This window comes from Rattus norvegicus, chromosome 4 (genome assembly GCF_021556685.1).
Source record: "Rattus norvegicus strain SHRSP/BbbUtx chromosome 4, alternate assembly SHRSP_T2T, whole genome shotgun sequence".
In the NCBI taxonomy this organism is placed as follows: Eukaryota; Metazoa; Chordata; class Mammalia; order Rodentia; family Muridae; genus Rattus; species Rattus norvegicus.
In genome coordinates this window covers 75986819-76003168 of record NC_141537.1, presented here as the reverse complement: position 1 = coordinate 76003168, position 16350 = coordinate 75986819, and the positions used below count along the sequence as shown (strand labels likewise).

General features: G+C 39.5%; 1 protein-coding gene across 2 annotated transcripts in view; it reads right to left on the bottom strand.

Annotated features, from left to right (window-relative positions):
- Nucleotides 1-16350, bottom strand: part of Cntnap2 (contactin associated protein 2) — a 2247664-nt gene that overhangs the window by 1152065 nt on the left and 1079249 nt on the right.

Sequence of the window (16350 nt, the reverse complement as noted above, 5' to 3'; positions counted from 1 at the left end):
TAAGCAGGAGCCCTCACCTAGTGAACAGCAAAATGTGCTATGTTCCTTCAAATAGATGGATTAGAGGTCAATGTCTTGCAGCTCTGGACTTACCACTGATATTGGGAAGTTTGGACGGCAGATTCTTTGTGTCCCATTCTCTTGGTCTTTGTCAATGTATATTGTTCACAGTGCCCCAGTGCATTTGTGTAGGGTTTCTGCTGTGGACATAATCCTAAGGCTTTTTCATGGACTGGTAAATATCTCGTCCTTGGGTATCCATGGTCACAGGACTTTTCTTTCCCATCCAGGTCTGATTAACTTCATTTCCCATATGTCCTTTCCATTTAGAGATATGAGTTCATCAGACAACATGAAAAGAAAGGTCAATGATCACATATTTCACTGGCATTTCTATAGATTTTGAGGAAATATTCTAAGGATGTCCAAACTTCAGTTATCTGGCTGCTCCCATTTCTGGACAGGGACTTGCAGAATCTGAATACAGTGTATTTGGGCCAGCATCAGAGGAAAGAGCATTAGCAATTAATATCACAGAGTTAGAAACAGAACAGACTTTTCAGGGATGTGAAGGGCGAATGAATCCTAAAAATGCTTGGGTCATCTTACTCAAAGCTCTTATCACATTCATTTTTATATTGTTTTCTGACTGTTGATGGATTAATTTGGGGATTGAAAAATGGTGATAGGCTCCACCGGTGAGCCTTAGGGGTGTGCACATGAGGGTTCTGCCACTACATATGTGGATTTTCCAGTATGGGCTGCAACCTAACAAAAGTAGCCCTGGCTAAATTCTGAAATCAAAGGAGCCTGGACAAAACCTAAGTGTGAGAACTTCAGGACAAAGCCTGATAGGAAAGCAGCCCAGTCAGAACATGAACCCAGAGCAGCCTATGACACATTCTCAACTTCAGGAGTCAGGGACCAAACCTTATCCCTGAATAATCAGTATGAACCAAGCCCCCAAAGGAGACAGGATGTATCCTGAAACCAAAAGTCTCCAAGCTAGATCCTCAAACACAAGGACCCTGGTATGAGAAATCTCCTTTTGAGTTGCTGGTCATGGGGTTCCAAGAGATACTCCAAAAATATAGATTAATGACACTTCCTTTAGTCACTTCTTAGAAATTGAAGGCAAGGCTGAAGATACCAAGCATGTGGGCCATAGAATTCAGAGAATTTGGGCTAGATGTGACACTAAAATTCCTCCATGAGGACTAGCTTTCATAATTCTGGCAGGTTCCATAGAAGCTGCCAAGGGAGGGAAACAATCATTTGTGATGCCTATTAACCACTAAGTGACCAACATGTTAGGGTTCCCCAAAGGGGCCAACAGTGGCAATCATATCTGGTGAAAAATGTTTGTCATTGATTTTAAATTATGGTTTGCTCAACATGAGGGAAATCCTGTCTGTTACTGGAACCCTAGCTAATTACTCATGGCTACTGAGGTCATGGATATTATGACAGAAACTACTACTAACATTTTACTAAAACAGTAATTACTGACTACTACATTCTCCATATCCTAATAACCACAAGGTGGGTGTTTCCTAGAAAGGACATAGATAATATGGTTGCTTAAAGGAGACCTAAATAAGGACAATACCATCGGACATGTTAGTGTGGGTTGGGAAAACTTAAAGGGAACTTATCCTGAGACAAAGAACTATAAGCTACTAAGCACTTCTAAGAGAGAATTAATTGTCCCCACTGTTGAGCCCCCTAACTGGCTTTCCAATACCTAGTGTTCAGACCTGGAAACATACATATGTAAGCATCAATGAACAGATTCAGCAAATTGTAGGATACATTTATGCATTTTGAATAGATAAGGATCAAGAGGGTGTGGGAGAAGGAAATGGTAAGAGATTTATAAGGAGTACAAAATGATGATTTTATTTTAATTTTAAAGATTATAAAATAAACTAGGAACTATTTAATCGAGTCTTTGTCTGTGTTAGATATCCATATCATATATTTGCGGCTGACCAGCTTTCCTGTGTTAGTATTGTATTTCAACACTCCTGCTTCCACCCCTAGGTATTGTTATCTCAAGGAGTCAAAAATCAGACATTACAACACCATGTTGGCTATGTGGGTTTTATGGTTGCAGGGGGACAATTACCTTGAGCCTTTAAATCAGCTGACATCTCCGGGTATAATGTTCTATCCACCCCTACAAACCCCATTCCACCCATACTTTTCCCCAAGCCCCATCTCTCATATTTTTTTTTATTAACTTGAGTATTTCTTATATACATTTCGAGTGTTATTCCCTTTCCTGGTTTCCGGGCAAACATCCCCCTCCCTCCTCCCCTTCCTTATGGGTGTTCCCCACCCCACCCTCCCCCCATTGCCACCCTCCCCCCAACAATCTAGTTCACTGGGGGTTCAGTCTTAGCAGGACCCAGGGCTTCCCCATCCACTGGTGCTATTACTAGGATATTCATTGCTACCTATGAGGTCAGAGTCCACGGTCAGTCCATGTATAGTCTTTAGGTAGTGGCTTAGTCCCTGGAAGCTCTGGTTGCTTGGCATTGTTGTTCATAAGGGGTCTCGAGCCCCTTCAAGCTCTTCCAGTTCTTTCTCTGATTCCTTCAACGGGGGTCCTATTCTCAGTTCAGTGGTTTGCTGCTGGCATTCGCCTCTGTGTTTGCTGTATTCTGGCCGTGTCTCTCAGGAGCGATCTACATCCGGCTCCTGTAGGCCTGCACTTCTTTGCTTCATCCATCTTGTCTAATTGGGTGGCTGTATATGTATGGGCCACATGTGGGGCAGGCTCTGAATGGGTGTTCCTTCTGTGTCTGTTTTAATCTTTGCCTCTCTATTCCCTGCCAAGGGTATTCTTATTCCCCTTTTAAAGAAGGAGTGATATTAAAACCCATCCCTTCATCTGGAAGGAAAGCAAAACAGAAGAGAAGACTACAGCACGCTCAGCTACTTTATGGATCAGCAGAACCCTTGTCTGCCTTCTGTTTCAGGTTTATACAAGTATCTGAGTCTGTCAGACTCCAGAAAGACAGGCATTACAAATATGTTTTTAAGTTTCCCATTTCAATGACCTAAGGAAAATACATTTAGATAGGGCATCTAATATTGTCTCACATTTCAAATGCACTTACATGGTTTTGGGCTATCTACATACATATTAAAGTATTTTAATTTTTATGCAAATCATGTGCCTAGTTGGCACATGTCAGTAATAAAGCTCTGAGATATATTCAGTTCACTAAGGAAAACGCACAGTTATCATACTCTGAAAGTTCAAAGAGGAAACTGAAACCAAGAAACAAAACACACCAAGCAATGACAAAATCAGAAACCAGCACCTAGAGCTATAATCATCCTAATTCCAGAAGCCGAGATGTCAGTCTAAAAATATAATCCAACAGCCAGCATTTCTCATCTTCTCTAGAGTCCAGCTATCTGACCACAGCAGTCCCTGAGTATCCCAACATAGATGAAGCACAAGAAAAAGACCTTAAAACCACCTGTGTGAATATGATAGAGTTCCTTAAAGAGGAAATAAATAAACACTTTAAAGACATCCTGGAAAACATAGTGGAAGAAAATGACTAAAACTGTTCAAGACCTGAAAATTGAAATGGAAGTGATGAAGAAACCCAAACTGAAGGAATTCTGGGAATGAACAATTTAAGAATTTGAATAGGAACTACAGAATACAGGAGATGGAAGAGAGAATCTTTGGCATTGAAGGTACAGTCAAAGAAAATATTAAATCTAAAAAAGCTCCTGACAGAAAACATCCAAGAAATCTATGAGACTGAAAAAGACAAACATAAAAATAGTAGGAATAGAGTAAACAAATCCTAACACAAAGGTCCAGAAAATACTTTCAACAAAATCATAGAAATACAATTTCTAACCTAAAGAAGGAAATGCCTAATGAGGTACAAGAAGGATATAGAATACCAAATAGATTGCATCATATAAGAAAGCCCCATCATCACATAATAACCAAAACACTAAGCATACAGAACAAAGAAATTAAAAGCTGTAAGGGAGAAAGACTATGTAACATATAATGGTAGACCTATTAAAATTACACCTGACTTCTCAATGGATACTCATAGAAGCCAGAAGGTCCTGGACACATGTGCTACAGACTGTAAGAGACCAAAGATGCCCAGGCAAGAGTTTTATACCCAGCAAAACTCCCAATGACCATAGATGGATAAAAAGAGATATTCCATGTTAAAACCAAATTTAAGCAATATTTTTTTTACAAATTCAGCCCTACAGAGGGTGCTAGAAGGGAAACCCCAACCTAAGGAGTTCAACTACACCCAGGAAAACAAAGGTGTATTGGTCAGGGTTCTCTAGACTACCTGAACTTATGGGTAGTCTGTATATAGTAAGGGAATTTGTTGATAACTTACAGTCTATAGTCCAATTCCCCAACAATGGTCAGCAGCAGCTGTGAATGGAAGTCTAAGGATCTAGCAGTTTCTTAGTCTCACAAAGCAAGCAGGTAACAAGAGAGAGAATCTTCCTTCTTCCAATGTCCTTATGTGGGTCTCCAGCAGAATGTGTGTCCAAGATGAAAGATGTGTACCACCACACCTGGATCTGGGACTTGCTTTCTCCCAGACGACCTTAAACTCAGAGATCTCCTAGCCTTAGTCTCCTGGGATTCATAGCCATTATGCCTCAAGATCTCCATGCCAAGATCCAGGTCAGAAACTTGTATTTCTCAGCCTCAAGATCAGGATGACAGGAGAGCCTGCCAATTCTGGAGTTTAGTTTATTCCAGATAGTCAAGTTGACAACCAGGAATTGCCACTACAACAGGGGATAAATAATGCCAGACTACCAAAATCAAAGGAAGGAAAACACACACAGACACACACAGACACACACACACACACACACACACACACACACACACACACAATTTTTAACATCTATTCCCTAAAGACAAGAGCAACCAAGTTTGTAAAAGAAACAGTACTACACAGCTTAAATCACATATTGATTCTCACACACTGATAGTGGGAAACTTCAATACTGTGTTCTCACCAAGTAACAAGTGATCTAGACAAAAACTGAACAGAGAAGTGCTTGAACTAACAGATATCAGAAGTCAAAAATTACACCCAAGAAGGGTAGATGGCAAGAAATAACCAAACTAAGGGATGAAATCTACAAAATAGAAACAATATAAAAAATCAATAAAGAAGGAGTTGGTCCTTTGGGAAAATCAATAAGATTGATAAACCTTTATTCAAATTAACTACAAGATGGAGAGAGAATATCCAATTTAACATGATTAGAAATGAAAGGAGGACATAACAATAGACACTGAGGAAAACCAGGGAACTATAAGAAAGTACTTTAAAAACCTGTACTCTGTGTACTCTATTAAATTGGAAGATAAAAGAAATGGGTAATTATCTAAAAGAAAGAAAGAAAAAAGAAAGAAAGAAAGAAAGAGAGAGAGAAAGAAAGAAAGAAAGGAAGAAAAGAAAACAGCCGAAAAGCTGAGGGCCAGATGGTTTAGTGCAGAATTCTACCAGACGTTCAAAGAACAATTAACACCAATATTCCTCAAACTTTTTCACAGAGTAGAAACAGAAGAAACATTGCTCAGTTCATTCTCTGAGGCTACAGTTAGTCTGCTGCTCAAATCACACAAGACCCAAGAAAGAAAGAACATTACAGACCCATTTCCTTTAAGAACATACATGCCAAAAGAAACCCTTACAAACCGAATCCAAGAAGACATCAAAGGGAATCTTCACCATGATCAAGTATGTGATATCCCAGAGATGCAGGGGTAGTTCAATATGCAAAATCAATAAATGTAATCTACTACCTAAACAAAGAAAAAAACCCTATACATACACATATGGTCATTTCATGAGATTAAGAAAAGACCTTTGACAAAAACACAACACTCATAAAAAAAATTCATGGAGAGACTAGAAACACAATGAACATGCATAAAAAGAATAAAGGCAGATTACAGCAAGCTTCTAGCCAACATCAAATTAAATGGGGAGAAACTAAAAGCAATTTCACTAAAGTCAGGAATAAGACAAGCTTTCCCATGCTGTACCTATTCAATATAGGACTTGAAGTCATAGCTAAAGTAATAAGACAAGTGAAAGAGATCAAAGGTATACAAATTGGAAAGGTACAACTCATTCAAAGTGGCAGCCTATAGAATGGGAAAATATTTTTCACTAGCTCTGCATTTGACAAGGGAATAATTCCTGAAATATGTAAAGAACACAATAAACTAGATATCAACAAACAAACACCCAAACAAATAGAGTAGGGTACAGATCTAAACGGAGAGATCTAAAAAGAAGATTCTCGAATGGCGGAGAAACACGTAAAGAAATGTTCAGCATCCTTAACTCTCCGGGAAATGCAAATCAAGACAACTTGAGACTCCATCTTAACCCTGTCAGAGCGAATAAGATCCATAACACAAGTGACAGCTCACGCTGGTGACGATGTGGACCGAAGTGAACACTCCTCCATTGTTGGTGGGAATAAATACTTGTACAGCCCCTGTGGAAATCAGCATGGCTGTTCCTCAGAAAGATGGGAATCCATCTACCTCAAGAGCCACCTACACCGCTCTCAAGCATCCCAGGTGCAGAAAGATAAATATGGTGTGTGCTTACTTTAATCTGGATATTAGCCCTTAAATCAATGATAACCCAGTACAATTCATAGACCCAGAGAGGTTAGGCATAGGGAAAGGGACTAGGGACACACACAGATCTCCCTAGGATGGGGAATAGGATAGATTTTAGGGGTTGACTGGAGCTGGATAGGCAAGAATCGGAGGGTCAGATGGGAAGGGGAAGGGAAGATGAGATTGTGGGAGGACATGAGGGGAGAGACAGCTAGAATTGAAGAGCATTTGAGGGGTAGGATGGAAACCTAGAGCAAATATTTGAATGTGAAGTCTCCTAATGAAGTCTCCAAATAATGAGGGTGACAGAGCCCCTAAGCGTTCATCTCCTGTCACGAAATAAAACTTTCACTGCTGTACTGGATTTCTCCAACTGAGTTGTTAGTTAAAGCGGTCCCATGAAAATCCTTAAATAACCCAGGCTGCTGCCAAGACAGGTTGCTCTCCACAAACTGATAGTAAGACCCCATTGCTGAACACAATTCCTTCAAAACTCATAGAACATGGAGAGGATGAGTTGTTACCTAAATAAAACCTTCACCCACATGTTCTAGTGTCTATGGCATGGACATGTACACTGAACACTAGCAAAAGTAGAGAGTAAACACCAACCCAAACAGCAAATCTTTGATCTACAATCTCTCCTGCCTGAAAAATATGCTAGGGCAATGGCAACACAAGCTTTGTTCGAGTAACCAATTGATGCTCAATTTGACTTAAGGCCCATTCCGTGACATAGAACCTCATACTGGATAGTGCTTGGATGAACAAGGCTAGATAGCCTAGAGAGAAAGAGGGAGAAGGGAGGGAGGGAGGGAGAGAGAGAGAGAGAGAGAGAGAGAGAGAGAGAGAGAGAGAGAGAGAGAGAGAGAGAGAGAGAGGAGAGAGAGAGAGAGAGAGAGACTTTGGAACACATACAGCTCTAAATGGGATGTATCCATTAAATCTCTCCTTTCAGAGCTCAGGGAACCCTGCTAAAGAGGAGCTGGAAAGATTGGGGGGGGCACAGAGGGGACTGAGGATACCAGGAGAACAGGGCCTAAACAACACAGCAAATCTCATATGAGCTCACAGAGAATGAAGCAGCAGGCACAGGGCCTACACAGGTCTGCACCAGGTCCCCTGCCTATATATGATTGTTTTCAGTTTAGTGGTTTTATGGGACTCCTGAATGTGTAAACGAGTGAGTCTCTGGTTCTTGTGCACTCTCTACAGGAACTTTTATTTTTCTGTTGGCTTCTCTTGTCCATCTTTGATATGATGGCTTTTATTTTATCTTAGTAGATTTTATTCGTTACATTTTGTCATCTCCTAGAAACCTGTTTTTTTCCAGTGAGAGACAGAAAGGGAGTAGATCCAAATGGGAGAGGAGGTGGGGAGCATCTGGGGAACTTGGTGGGAGGGGAAACTATATTCAGAAAAAAAGAGAAATATAAAAAGTAATAGATCGTTTTAGGTACAAATGAACATGTTGTCCAGAAAAACAGCAGAAAACCATTTATTTTGTGGCTTAATATATTCTTCTTGTTGGACTTCCACATCAAACCAGATACACTCACACCAATAGAACAAAAAGTGGGGAAGAGTCTCAAACAAATGGGTACTGGGGAAAATTTCCCGAACACATAAAAAAGAAAGAAAGAAAGAAATGGAGGGCACATTTATAAGGAAGTTTTGCTTAATTTGAAATTGGAAGATCCACTTCTAGCCTGTTTGTGAGGTAGGAAGAGACATGCCTTTAATTTGGGCCATACCAGCTGCTGGATGCCAATACATGGACAGGGAAGAAGAAAGTTTTTCTCTTTCCCTGCTTGTTTTTGCCTTGCTAGCAAGTCCATTCCTTCACCAGTATGTGGGCCTATTTCTTCAGAATCCAGCTAAAGACCAACTGACATATCCAGCTTTGCAGACAGAACAATTTCTGTCTATATTCATTTGATAAATTCTGTGTCTCTAGAGAATTCTGATGAATGTGAATACCTTGGGTTAGAATTCACTAAGGTTGTAGACACAAGTACAATAACTCTAACATGGGGAGCTGGGAAAGTAGGTGCTCAAGAGCACAGGACCAAGTTCATTAGACAGAGGTGCATTACAGGACTCTAGGATGGGAAAGAATCAATTCATGTGGCAGGTACCATGAAGAGGTAGAATGTGCTCTAGTGACACTGAACAGCTTGGCAAGTGCTAAGGGTACCGAAGCAGATAAGATGTTGGCCTATTAATTTGGTCTTAAACTTGGACTAGACCATAAAAATATTTGCACTATCTAGAAAGACATTTGGACTTTGTGTAGAAACTGTGAAAATTTCAGAAGTTTTTTAAAATTTGTTTAATGAAATAAATAATCTTCATGAAATTGAAGTTCAGTGAAGAAAAGGAAATACTCGTGTGCCTACTGTTTTTCAAATAAATGGTATTTTCAAAGGAACATTAACTTACTTAGCAGCTAAGACAGGGATCTATTCAATTTAACAAGGTATTATGATCTAACAAGTTGTTCCTTCATGAAAGTACCTACATTTTTACTCTAAGAACTGAAGTTCTGTGCATAGGAATGTTCACTTAAAATGTAATGAGCTGACAGAGGTACAAGGTCTTCTCCAAATCCACTCTGATTCATACTTCAGGAAGAAAATCAAGCCATGAGAAGCAGCTAGTACAGGATCCTTTTTGGCTGGTGGGGGTCAGGGAGTTCCTCAGAGGAAAGGAGAAGATGGAGGAAAGGAATCTACTAACCTCTGAGAGAAGGAGTCCAGAAAGGTCTGGCCAAACAAGGAGGTGATGCCTGAGAAGCTACTGGAAAATTAGATTTCAGAAGACAACACTTTCTTCAGCTCCTGACACTGGGTTTTGAGGATGCACACTTGTACTTTGGGAAGAAACCCTCCCCTCTGAGGTGCTTTGAGAAGTCAGAGAAATTTTCCACTCAAAGATGACAGCCTCTGACAAATATATAAATACAATCCCATATTCACCAGCCTCTGGTTATCCATATCCTTTGCTGTTCTTCCCAAGATATAGAATATTTTCTTAGACTCTAAGACTTGTTAAACTTGTCATTAATAGGTCATCTTGAGAAAGGGACAATTAAGATCTTCTTTTTTATTGAATATTTTATTTATTTACATTTCAAATGTTACCCCCTTTCTCGGTTTTCCCTCCGGAAAGCCATTATTCCATCCTCCCTCCACCTGCTTGTATGAGGGTACTCCTCCACCTACCCACCCACTCCCACCTTCCCTCCCTGGCATTCCCCGACAGAGGGGCATTGAGCTTTCCCAGGACCAAGGCAACTCCTCCCACTGATGTCCAGCAACACTGTCCACTGCTACATATGTGGCTAGAGCCATGGGTGCCTCCATGTGTGTACTCCTTGGTTGGTAGTTTAGTCCCTGGGAGCTCTGGGGAGTCTGGTTGGTTGGCATTGTTGTTCTTCGGATGGATTGCAAACCCCTTCAGCTCCATCAGTGCTTTCCTCTAACTCCTGCATTGGGGATGCTGTATTCAGTCCAATGGTTGGCCGTGAATATATATTTATCAGGCCCTGGCAGAACCTCTCAGGAGACAGCTATATAAGATTCCTGTCAGCAAGAGCTTCTTGGCATCTGCAATAGTGTCTGGGTTTGGTTGTTTGTATATGGGATGGTTCATCAGGTGGGTTAGTCTCTGGATGGCCTTTTCTTAAGTCTCAGCTCCAGACTTTGTCTCCATATTTCTTCCTGAAATATTTTGCTCTCCCTTCTAAGAGGGACTGAAGCATCCACATTTTGGTCTCCCTTCTTCTTGAGTAACATGTGGTCAATGGATTGTATCTTGGGTATTCTGACCTTTTGAACTAATATCCACTTAGCAATGAATGCATACCATGTGTGTTCTTTTGTGACTGGGTTACCTCACTCAGGATGATATTTTCTAATTCCCTCCATTTTCCTATGAATTTCATGAAGTCATTGTTTTTTTTACTATTTTTTCAAAAGAAGAGATAGTTTATTCTGAGCCAAGTGAGTGACCATGGCTTGGGAACAGGCTTAGCTGCCAAAATGGCATAGTCATTGTCTTTAATAGCTGAGTAGCACTCTGTTGTGTAGATATACTACATTTTCTGTATTCATTCCAGTATTGAAGGACATCTGGGTTCTTTCAATCTTCTGGCTGTCATAAATAAGGCTTCTATGAACATAGTAAAGCATGTGTCATTGTTATATGTTGCAGCATCTCTTGGCTATATGTCCAGGAGTGGTATAACTGGGTCCTCAGGTAGTACTATGTCCAATTTTCTGAGGAACTGGCAGACTGATTTCCATAGTGGTTGTACCAGTTTATAATCCCACCAATATTGGAGGAGTGTTCCTCTTTTCCACATCCTCCCTAGCTTCTGCTGTCACCAGAGTTTTTGATCTTAGCCGTTCTGACTGATGTGAGGTAGAATCTCAGGGTTGTTTTGATTTGCATTTCCCTGATGACTAAAAATGTTGAACATTTCTTTAGGTGTTTCACAGTCATTTGGTATTCCTCAATTGAGAATTCTTTGTTTAGCTCTGTATCTCATTTTTTAAATAGGGTTATCTGGTTCTCTGGAGTCTAACTTATTGAGTTCTTTTTCTATATTGGATATTAGTCCTCTATCAAATGTAGGATTGGTAAAGATCTTTCCCCAATCTGTTGGTTGCTGTTTTGTCCCAATGACAGTGTTTTTTGCCTTACAGAAGCTTTTCAATTTTATGAGGTCCCATTTGTCAATTCTTGATCTTAGAGCATAAGCCATAGGTGTTCTAGTCAGGAAAATTTCCCCTGTGTCCATGTGTTCAAGGCTCTTCCCCACTTTCTCTTCTACTAGTGTCAGTGTATCTGGTTTGATATGGAGGTCCTTGATCCACTTGGACTTAAGCTTTGTAGAAGGAGATAAGAATGGATTGATTTGCATTCTTCCACATGCTGACTTCCAGTTGAACCAGCACCATTTGTTGAAAATGCTACAGTTTTCTACTGGATGGTTTTAGCTTCTTTTTTCAAGATAAAGTGAACATAAGTATGTGGGTTCATTTCTGTGTCTTCAATTCTATTCCATTGATCTATCTGCCTGTCTCTGTACCAATACAATACAGTATTTTTATCACTATTAGTCTGTAATGCAGCTTGAGGTCAGGGATGGTGATTCCTCCAAAAATTTTTTTATTGTTGAAAATAGTTTTTGCTATCCTGAGTTTTGCTGTTCCAAATGTATTTGCAAATTTCTCTTTCTAACTCTATGAAGCATTGAGTTGACATTTTGATGGGGATTGCATTGAATGTATAGATTGCTTTTGGCAAGATGGCCATTTTTTACTATGTTAATCCTGTTAATCCATAAGTGTTAGTGATCTTTCCATCTTCTGAGATCTTTGATTTCTTTCTTCAAAGGCTTGTAGTTCTTGTCATATAGATCATTCACATGTTTGGTTAGTGTCACACCAAGGCATTTTATATTATTTGTGACTGTTGTGAAGAGTGTCCTTTGCATAATTTCTTTCTCAGTCTTTTTATTCTTCAAGTAGAGGAAGGCTACTGTTTTGTTTTAGTTCATTTTATATCCAGCCACTTTGCTGAAGTTGTTTATCTGGTTTAGGAGTTCTCTGGTGGAATTTTTATGGTCACTTAAATTTATGATCATATCATCTGCACATAGTGATATTTTGACTTCTTCTGTTCCAATTTGTATCCCTTTGATCTCCTTTCTTAATTGCTCTGTCTAGGACTTTGAATGCTATGTTAAGTTGATCAAGAGAGAGAGTAGGTAATCTGTCTAGTCCCTAGTTTTAGTGGGATTGTTTCAAATTTCTCTCCATTTAGTTGATGTTGACTACTGGTAGAGTTTCTTTTTAAAAAATCAACAATAAATATTTTTGATTGTGGAAATGGTTTATTCAAGGTATATGAAGATGTTCAACCATAGGTATAATACTAGTTGGAGAGAAACATGTTTACCAAAGTTAAAGAAGGCATACTGTACAGAACACATGAAACTCAAGAAGGATGACCAAAATGTGAATGCTTCACTCCTTCTTTAAAAGAGGAACAAGAGGGAATAGGGAGGCAAAGATTAGAACAGAGGCAGAAGGAACACCCATTCAGAGCCTGCCCCACATGTGGCCCATACATATACAGCCACCCAATTAGATAAGATGGATGAAGCAAAGAAGTGCAGGCTGACAGGAACGGGATGTAGATCTCTGCTGAGAGACACAGCCAGAATTCAGCAAACACATAGGCAAATGCCAGCAGCAAACCACTGAACTGAGAATGGGACCCCCCTTGAAGGAATCAGAGAAAGGACTGGAAGAGCTTGAAGGGGCTCGAAACCCCATATGAACAACAGTGCCAACCAACCAGAGCTTCCAGGGACTAAGCCACTACCCAAAGACTATACATGGACTGACCCTGGGCTCCAACCTCATAGGTAGCAATGAATAGCTCAGTAAAAGCACCAGTGGAAGGGGAAGCCCTTGGTCCTGCCAAGACTGAACCCCCAGTGAAGGTGATTTTTGGGGGAGGGTGGTAATGGGGGAAAGATGGGGAGAGGACTACCCATATAGAAGGGGAAGGGAGGGGTTAGGGGGATGTTGGCCTGGGAAGGGGAATAACAATCAAAATGTAAATAAGAAATACTCGAGTTAATAAAGATGAGAAAAAAAAGAAGGCATACTGTTTACAACTGTGTCTATTTACAATAGTCTACTTGTGAAACATATTTCATCCAGTGTTTACACTGAAGGCTAGCTCTAAAGCTCCATGCTTTTACAATATGAACTTGCATATTTTCTATACCCCACCCCCACTGCAGCAGAATTGTGTCCCTCAGAGAGCAAACAAATGCACAATGCTGTAGAATAAGAAGAGAATGCCACCTCTCTCCTAATCAAATAAAAGCCCTTCCAGATATGTTTCATCTGGAGCTTCTATGACAGTAATCCTATTTGGAAATCATTTATAAAGGTAATTTAGCACATAGAATGTCCTAGTATGAAAAAGAAAATCAGTAGAGTCTGACATCCATGTTATAACATCAATAGGAGCAGGCCGTGTGACAAACACCTTTATTTCATGAAGTCATTTGTCTGAAACACAGGCTCTTACTTCTTAGGTCTTTTGTATGGTACCATACCAATGAGTACTTCTGGAAAACCAATGCCTGACAGAGACAAAATGGAAGCTACAAAGTCTAAATGTATTTGTAACATTGAATCTTCTAGAAGTTACACCAAATAAAAGGATACAGTAACCATATTTCAACTTAAATTCTTTTAAAAATACATTTTTACTTTGTGTTCATGTATTTGGGTGTGTATAAAGCACCAATCATATGGATGTTAGAGGACAACTTATAGAATTTCGTTCTCTCCTTCTACCATATGGGCTCTGAGGATCAAATTCAGGTCGTCAGACTTTGCATAGACTGCATCTGTATGTGCTGAGCTCCTTCCTGGTCCAGGAATTTAATTTTAGTAGCATATTTTATTTACAATGATATAGTTGCAAATATCTTAGCCTATACTAGATATGAAAACATTACTAAGTTGTCTGGTCTGAGCTGTCTGGTAACTCTCCTATATTTTTTTACATAGGCTTCTATAGACCAGGCATATAAAGCAATTAAGAAGTGTATATTTCAATTGGTAGCAGCCATATTCTAAGTGACTGATATGTACCTGCATCTAAGGCCAAAGGAGAAAACAGTACAGATACAGAAAGGTGGGTCAGGATCTGGGCTTTCATTGAACTACCATGAATTCTAAGTAAAGTAGAGGTTTGAGTTATTATGCTAGAGCAATCTTTTTTATTCTACCTCTTCACCCTAAGACTTAACACTCAGAATTGATATTTCTTGTAATTTTACCTTGTGAACTTCCATCCATGGCAAAAATTATAGCACAAATTGCAACTATTCAAGGAAATTCTTCTTAGCTCTGGTTTCCTTACGGTTATCTCAAGACATAATTCACTTATGAACAAACGCAAACAAAATCCTGGTCTATATTTCTATGCAATCTGTGTTCTCTTCACACCTGCCACTCTTGTCTGAATTTTTGACTGATGACTGGTGCCCACTCTAGGGGAGAGATACTGTGGGATCTGGCTCAGTTACACCTGATGACCTAGAGAGAACATAAGAGAAAGGCAGGGAGGGAAAAGCTATGCACTGCCTTCTAACTGAACCTATCTCTCCATGTAAACTACTCTAAAAAGTCTTTGTTCTTGATAGTGAAAGAGTAGAGAGAGACACTATTTTAGCTAAATGCTACCTTAGTTATGACAAAAAGGAGAAAGTAGATGTAAGTGCCACATCATACATTTTTACATTTATAGATACACAAAGATATTTTTACCTTCAAATTTTGAGGACCACTCAGAGAATTTATTATGATTCATTCTTTCGGGGGCTCAGGGTTCTAGAGGCTCCCTTCTATGGGGGGAAATCAGGTTACTTTTTTAACACAAATATTTCTAAGGATCTCGCAAATATATACAAAGCTAAGACACATGAATAGCATGCTTTCCATAATAGTTATTAATTTGACACAAGACATTTTTAGATGTCACAAAATCAAAGGTTTGTATACATTTGGAAAGATTTGATCCGAGTTTCTAAGGCTCAAGTCACTTACTGGAAGGCTTTTCTGATGATAAAAATGCATCCTGTTTTTGCATCTAAGTTTCTAGTTTGTTCTTTTGTGTATTTTAAAAGGGCTGATATATCTTTAGTTTGTTAAAAGTGTCATGCTCTACAAAGCCTGGATGTATACCCACTGGGAACAAGAAAATTTCATCATTGATTTTTTGTGTATTAGGAAAAGTTTATCCAAGTTAATTTAATCTCTTTCCCATGTATGGACTGCTCTCTCTCTCTCTCTCTCTCTCTCTCTCTCTCTCTCTCTCTCTCTCTCTCTCTCTGTGTGTGTGTGTGTGTGTGTGTGTGTGTGTGTGTGTGTGTGTGTGTGTGCAGCAAGCTGCAGACAGGGAAAGGAAGAAAATAAGGTTTAGTCCAAGAGAAATACTAAAGAAGTCGAAGTCAGCCAGCCCCATTCTCTAGAAAACAATGCTGTAAAAATATGGAAACAAAAGATATTAAAAGCCACAGATTTTGGAATTTTATATACATATATTTTTTCTAAAACTTTTGCTGTAAGTTTTGTGGCATTTGCTCATACATTCATTCACAATAACTGAACTCCATCCATTCGATAAGTAAAATTTTCCAGGGGCTGGAAAGGAATGCTGCTAAGTAACTCTGTTCCCTTCCTCAACAATTCCTCATATAGGCCTGGGGACACTACTTCAGGACTTTAGACAGAAAATGACATGTCTGGTGGCACAAGGGAAATGTTACTGAGAAGGGCAGTCAAATTTCATCAAGAAAAAGATCTGTATAAGGAACATGAAAAGCAGCATGTATCTGGGGATCCTCCTGTCTCTACACCAGCTTTTCTATGTGGGTTCTAGGTATTAAATTCAAGGCATTAAACTCATCCTTAGATTTGCAGTGTCTTCATGACTTTTCTATAGTGGTGATAAAATACTCTGATGAAAATAGCTTAAGATAGAAAGGGTTAACTTGTCTCTCAGTTTCATGCTGCTGCCTATCATGGTGGTAAAGTCACTGTGACAGGATTTTGAAGGAAATACTCACATTACATGGA